This window comes from Cenococcum geophilum (assembly GCF_001692895.1).
Source record: "Cenococcum geophilum 1.58 unplaced genomic scaffold K441scaffold_61, whole genome shotgun sequence".
NCBI lineage: Eukaryota > Fungi > Ascomycota > Dothideomycetes > Gloniales > Gloniaceae > Cenococcum > Cenococcum geophilum.
Window position 1 is genome coordinate 362,313 of NW_027137619.1, and position 7,781 is coordinate 370,093.

Consider the following 7,781-nt stretch of genomic DNA (forward strand, 5'->3'; position numbering starts at 1 on the left):
GCAGGCTAGGGTTTAAACTACCTATTAAGTGAAAATCAAATGCTGCCAATTAGGTTAATTAGGCGCCGATAGCTGCAGTTAACGCCGCTGACGTCATTAACGTATTTAACGTTTTTGACGTACAGAGCCTATATAACCTACGTAATTAGCGCATTTAATAGTTAACTTGCGTATAGCTTAACAGATTTTTATCTTTCTAATTTTCGCTTATTTTTACTTAGGCTTTAGTAAGCCCCCTAGTAACGCTATATAAAAAAATACGTAATAATTTTTTTAATAAAAAGTTTACTTAGGGAAGTTATATTATACAATATAGAGGGCTTAAAAGACCCCAATATTTTACGGGTAAAAAGGTAAATTAATAAAATTGCTAATTATATAGTTTATATATAGGCTACGCGTAGGCTATATATTAAAAATATATAATATAGGCTAGTTAGTTAAGTTGCTAAATGCCCTTAACAACGTGCTAATTACGCCAACGACTAACTATTAAGGCCATTAATAGGGGACAATATTTTGCCAATATAGGTAAATAGGAAAGTTAATAATATAAATATAATTAGTAGGGTAAGTTACCTAATAAATTAACTCTAATTATATTTTAAGATTTACTATAAAGAATAGAACTATCTAGGTAGGGATTATAGTCCTTTAAGCATATAACACTACGCTTAAGAAATATGCTAAGTATGTTAGTATATCCTATGTTTTTATATTCCTATATTCCTATATTCTAAATTTATAATATAACTAGCTATATAACTTAGCTACCTTTAATTTTATAGCTTAATTAGTTCTAGTACCTTCTATACTATCTTACCTAACCTATTTATATCTTTTTTTAATAGTTATACTACTGCTAATATAAGATCCGTAATACTATTCCCCTTCTCTTTATCTTTATTCTTAAAAATACTTCCTATCTTTAAGTTATCTATTAGAGGTATAGCATTCCTATTTTTAATTTAATAACCTTTATTATTTCTAATACCGTCTATTAGATCCTTATTACTAGCTTATTTTAATTATTCTTTTACTTAGTAAAATCATATTATTATATTCTTATTGCGTAGAGAAGAAGTTAATATATATTGTAATTACGGCTCTATCTAGTTACTAGCCTTCTTTTTATACTAAGTGTATGCAAGCGAATATATAATTATCCTATAATATTTAATCTATCTCTAACACTAAGTATACGCGTTTTATTATTCTTTATAGGCGTCTAGTGCCTTATCTAATTTATCTTAGAGTCTTAAATCTAATCTAAAGCTTTCTATCTTAAGGGTAAGTTACCCTTAGCCCTAGCTAAGGTATAAAAGTTTTAAAATAATAGGGAGCGGATTTATACTAAAGAGCGATAAGTATTTAAAGCTTAATAGGTTGCTTATACTCGGCTAGTCTATCTTAAAAGGGTTTATAAGAAGGTTTATTCTAAGAAGTAGAAGCTTACTAAGTAGGGTCTTTATAAACTTAAATAGGAGGAGGCTAAAAAGGGTTTTAGTCTAGTAGAGAGGGAAATAACTCCAAGTACGTTAGCAGTTAATCCTCTTAGGTCCCCCTTAAATAACGTATTTTTTTTAGCAATCCTTTCCTATTAATACTCTGTAATCTAATTTCTTTTAATACTTTATTACCTTTCTATAACGTTTTTTAGGTTCTATAGTAGCTTATAAATAGTCTTATTATAGCCTATCTACTTAATTTTATACTTAATTTTGTTATTAATATCCTTGTAACTAATAATCTTTAAAACTTACTATTTGTCTTCTTATCCTCTATATATATCTACTTTATAAACTAGTGGCTTAATATTCCTATATATTAGCTCTAGTATTAAAATATACTATATAGGATAGATCTTTATCTTAGTTATTAAGTCTAATTTAAATATAACTAGTAAGATTATTTATATAATCTTAAATAGTCCTAGTCTAATATAGTCCAATTTCCTACTTAGGGCTTATTTACTAACTTTTTTTCACCTATTCGCGCTCACCTGTTTAACGCTACTAGGTGGATCAAATTAAGGCTTAATAGGTAAATTGTAAGCGCCACTAGCAAGCGCTTATGCAGGGGTGTAGATCGAATAGGTAAGAGCGGTTTATTTACTAGGGGTAGTTGCCAAGGTTATAGGTAGGCGAAATAGCGGTAGAGCTAGGGTTATATAAGCCGCACGCAAGACGTTAAAAGGCTCTATATAAAATAAATAGTTAGAGCCTTATAGATATAATTAACCCGTTCCTAATATACGCACCTTTTTTAATAGGCGACGACAATGAGCCTATAGAGGGAAGCCCTATTAACACTACTGCCGATATAGCTGCCCCTACCCCTGGCTATGGCCATGACCTAACTACTACCTTTACTACCACCTCTACTACTACCCCTACACCCAGTATAACGACCTCTAAAGCTGCCTCTACTACTACTAAACTAATATTAATACATGTGGTAAAGCCGCTAAAGAAGCGAGTAAGGGTAAATATGGTAAAGAAGGGTCCTATAGCTGCTGGTGCTAGTTTTAAACCACCCACTAAAAAGACGCGGAGGAAGAAGGAGGCGGCTAAGGGCGAGGATCCTAGTAATAAGAAGTCTTGATTAGTATGGCTTAAGGCGTTAAGTAAGGTGTTTCTGGAGTATCTAAAGCTATTAGTTGCCTAGGGCAAAGAGACCAACGGAGCTACATTTAAAGCCACTAATTACGTTAACGCTATTGCCTATATTAAAGTTAAATCGGGCCAGGACCTTACTCTTAATTAGTTAATAAATAAGTATAATTACTAGAAGGCTATATACCGCGAATAGGAGGCGTATACTAAGGCGTATTTAAGGTAGAGTAAATATAAGGTTACTAGCTTACTATAGACTGATAAGAAAGGCGTTATAAAGGGCTATTTTAATAGCTATATTAAAAGGAGACCTTTTAAAATAAAATGGCCTATTTACTATAAGCAACTAACAAAGCTACTTACTGGTAAAATGGCCCGTGGTAATTACGCTAGTATAATTAAAAAGGCGCTTAATAAGGATTTAGTTTAAAACCGGGGCAATATAGATTTAAATTCTTCTAATTATGGCAATAAGGATAGTAAGGGTAAGTATAAGGATAGTGAGGATCCAAATATACTGCGCGGTATAGTTAAATGGAGCCTATCTAGTACGCCAATCGATAGCTGAAGCCCTACTCCTATACTAGGTATATTAACGCCTTCAGCGCCTTTACAATCTTTATTAGTATCCTTATTAATATTATTATCTTTCGCAAGCTAATCTCCCTTACCTATGCCTGGTGTGGTAGAAAAAAGGGCTTAAAATACTAAGAAAGTAAAGAGGCTAGAGTTAATAAAGCGGTTAATAAAGAACGCGGCTAAGGTTATTAATTAAAGCCGTCTGTTAAAGATGTTAGCGGTAATAGAAGCTTTAAGCGAGAGTATTAGTAAGGCGGTGGCGACGTTTAAATCATTAAAGATAACACTATTGGCAATGCATAGCTCGCCAATTAAGAAGGCTGTGGGCAGCTTTATTTGTAATTTTAGGTACCTTCCTACTATTAATTAGCAACTTATTCTAAAAGGATTTAAGGTTAAAAGCAGGACCTATATCTTTAATTTACTCACTAGTAAAGCTTAAAAAGGGTATATTAGGCAGCTAGTAGTTAATATAAGACGGCAGCAGTTGCATCTTAAATAATTAGGGTCCTTTAGTAAAGGATTAGAAGTTAGTAGCGAGTTAGAGGATTAGTATAATGTTAATTTTAGCTCTAGTCCTTAAGCAGTATAGGCAAAGTAATTAATTTATAACTAAATAACCTATTACAACTTTTTTAATAGTGGTGTTGTACGTATTTTTAGGTACTTAAATACTACGCTAATAGATTAATTATATTTACCGCTTCAACCTTTATAAAGACAGATAATGTCACCATTAAAAATCGCATATTAGCTTCCTCTAGGATTTCTTTAACTATACCTACGCCTTATAGCTAGAACGCCCTAATACTGCTCTTATATTATATCTGCTATATCCTCCCACCGCTAGCTTATTATTTACTTACCTACGCTATTAGAAGCCGTACAGTTATTAGTATCCAAATTGTCCTTACTTTTGTAACTAAACTCGTCCTTATGTGGATTATAGCTATTCTAGTTTAGAAAGTTATAAACCGCTATTAACGCCTATATAATCTTTACCTGCGTCTTCCGGGTATAGCCTTTACGGCCTTTATTAAATATTAAAAAGCGCGCTTTAAGTACACTAAATATACGCTTAATAATATTCCTTAAGGACGCATGGCGCAGGTTAAATAGTTCGTACTTATCCTTTGGCCTCTACCTCGCCTTAGCCTATTCTTTTAGATGATATCTAACCTTTTAATATGGTACTAGGACTAAGGGATCGTTAGCTATATATCCGGCATCTGCTAAATAGTATTTTTCTAGTAGTATATAAAAGCCCCAATCCTTCGCAAAACTAATGACTCGGCCGTCGTATGCAGAGCCTTCCTACCCAGGTAAAATATACACGAAGTTTATATTAAAATCGCACGCCACGAGCACGTTCTGCGATATCCAGCCCTTCTTATTTCGCCATGCCGATTGCTTAGCTTTTGGCACCGAAATAGGCATATATAAGCCGTCGAGCGCGCCTATACAGTTACCAAAAAATAGCCACATTTTGTTGTCAGATTTAATCCGTTCGGGCGTGCAATTAAGCGGTAGTTTAATAATATCTTTATATAGCTTATATAGAGCATTAATAACTTTATAGAAAGCGCTTATATAGGTAAGTTCTAGTCCTCTATAACTTTAAATATTAACTACCTATAGGCTAATTGTACGAGTCGAATGTTGAAACTCCTACCTAGCTATCCTTATACTAAGCCTCCCCCTATATATCGCCATAAATATTATTAGCTTCTGCTCCGCCGATATATATTCCTATAGGCATAATTTATATTTATTAACCAGCCGATTAAGCAGTAATTTAAACGTCCTTTAGTCCATATAAGTAAGCGTTTTAATTGCCTTGGGAGGACCGTATAATAGCTCTATTATTGTTGCCTTACCGTATAGGGGATTGAGTATCTGCTAGCGCTTACTATTCGATATAGGAAGGTTCTTTGTACCGTTAATAAGCATATAGAATAGCGCCAGCAGCGCATAGAGGCCTGTGTACACTGCTTTAGATATAAGAGGCTTTATAGTTAAGGTTGGTGCGAATCACGTGATGCGTATAATTCTTTAAAAAAACATCACGATTGAGGTCGGGTTGGTTAAATAGGCCGCCTAGGTAGATATATAGGACCCCAGAGGGTGCAGGTGGAATTCCACCTGTTTAATGGCCCAGGTGGGCAAAATCGCGCAATCTATACTACGTCTGGCTATATAATCGCGGCAAGTGTAAGGACGTCGAACAGGCCAGGTGGAACATTGATTTCAGCTGCTAAGACGGCCCAATAGGTGGAGGTTGAACAGGTGAGGTAAACAAGCAGCTCCTACCTGTTCGATATTTGATCAACCTGGAAATATCCACCTGTTCGTTCCAGGTGGGTTTTTTTAAACGATGAACAGGTGGGCGCGAATAGGTGAAAAAAAGTTAGTAAACAAGCCCTTAGTTATTAACTTTTAAAATTTTTATGTAGTAGCTATACTTTATCTCCTTTCTTACGATCTAGTCCCTTAGATCTTTTAGCGTTATAGTACCTTTTTATTCTTTCTTATACTATTTTTACTAATTCTTTAAGGTTTATATAAAGGCTTATTAACGTCTCCATTCTTTACTTAACTATACTACTTATTTTCTTTACTTAATATAACGATAATAATTTTTTTAATTTATATCTATAATCCACCTTAAATAGTAATAGTCCTATTCCTTTTTATAGTATTATATTACATATAAACTATATAGCTAGTAATAGTAGTACCCAATTATTTTACGCATAATTAATATAATGCCTTAGATACTACTTAAGTGTCTATATTAGTAAAATATTGTCCCTTATTAATGGCCTCAATAGTTAATTATTAGCGCAGTTAAGGGCATTTGGCAACTTAACCGACTAGCCTATATTATATATATTTTTAATACGTAGTCTACGCGCAGCCTACATATAAACTGCGTAATTAGCAATTTTATTAATTTATCTTTTTACTTATAAAATATTAAAGTCTTCTAAGTCCCCTATATTATATAATACGTATATAATATATATATAATATAACCTCCCTAAGTAAACTATATTTAAGATTTTTATATAAATTGCTATTATGGTTATTAAGATATAAGTATTTCAAAAAGATGTATTTTGGTGCCGTGCACGAGGTGGGACCGTGCACAAGGTGGGACTGACCTCTAATCAAATGCAACCCATAACCGCGCGACAAGCCTCCTAACCGGATCTGCATATGGAGATGCGAAATGATCTAAATATTCTTCTTCATTATGACCCCTTTATGGAATGCGTGCTAGTCAATCGATCCGCCAGTCTTTTAGGACGATCAAGTCAAAATCAAGGCTTTCCATCATCCCTCCACAACTCTCAGCCTCGTTACAGCTTGATCGGAGAATCTTCATACTTGCAGCTACGCGTACTCGTTGGAAGCCAATTTTCAGCATGAGTTCAGTTATCCATATAGTCCTTGCTATGGTCAGCGTATGTTGGATAGTCTCCGCTAGAGTTCCGGACCGTCCACATACCACTCCAGCGCCGACCAGACATGTCTCACCTAGGGAATTAAAGCAACGGGACATATACCTGCAAACAGTCACAAATTACGATTCTATTATACACGATCAAGCCTTTATCGGCTGGTATAATCAAGATAAACATTATCTGGATCAACTCGAAGGAATTTAGGTTGCTGACATAAGCATAAAACCAGTCCGACTAGCTACACATGCAGTACATTCACTGTCTATGTCTCAGCTGAGGAATCGCCCGTGTATGATTATGATTGCTGGAAGGACTGGATAGCATGGACGTGTGCTACCCCTCCATGATCCGCGTTTTCACCATTAATTCACTCCTAATTATCTGTAGCTTAACCCGCGATTTAAAAGGTATACCCACCACAAAAACCGCTACCACCTCCTCTCCTTCCCCGGCTCTTTCTCCGTCGCCCACTACTCCACCCAAACATTCAACTTCCAAAACTTGGATAGCTGCACCGGTTCTCACTACAGTACTCGGCATCCCTCTGCTTGGCTGTCTTGGTTTCTTCATATACCGGATATGTCAAAATCGCAATCAGCCGCCCTCCACAGGCAGGCTTCCGGCCACAACTGAAGGCACTCATACATCAAGGGGTAGATCCACTCAGCAAGGGCATATGAGCTCGCAGCAAAACGGTCTAAATCCCATGGATAACGATAGGCAGTCTGGGAATTTGGAGCTGTCTGAGTTGGTAATCGGGCACGTAGGGCGGAGATTGACTCTATAAGCGTTGAGGGCATTGTGGATCCAGTATATGAATGAATGTTGTCGACCGTCCCGAGCGCCAAGGTGTGCTCCCGCCTAATTGCATTCTTGTATCCTTCCAGCTCCCGTTAGTATATCTTCTCCGCCTTGCTCAGTTTACCCTAGTCCGTGTAGAGCATTCCAAGCGCGTAAATTACAGCTAGGACATAAATTTGCCCGCCACCCGCTGTACTTACGCCAACCCATCCCTACCTGGCCATAGCATCTACTGCTTATCCTACGACCTATTGCCAGCACCGCTACGCATGGGGTAAGAGTCGATATTGCTTCTCTAAGCTGTCCGGCATGGCCCAAC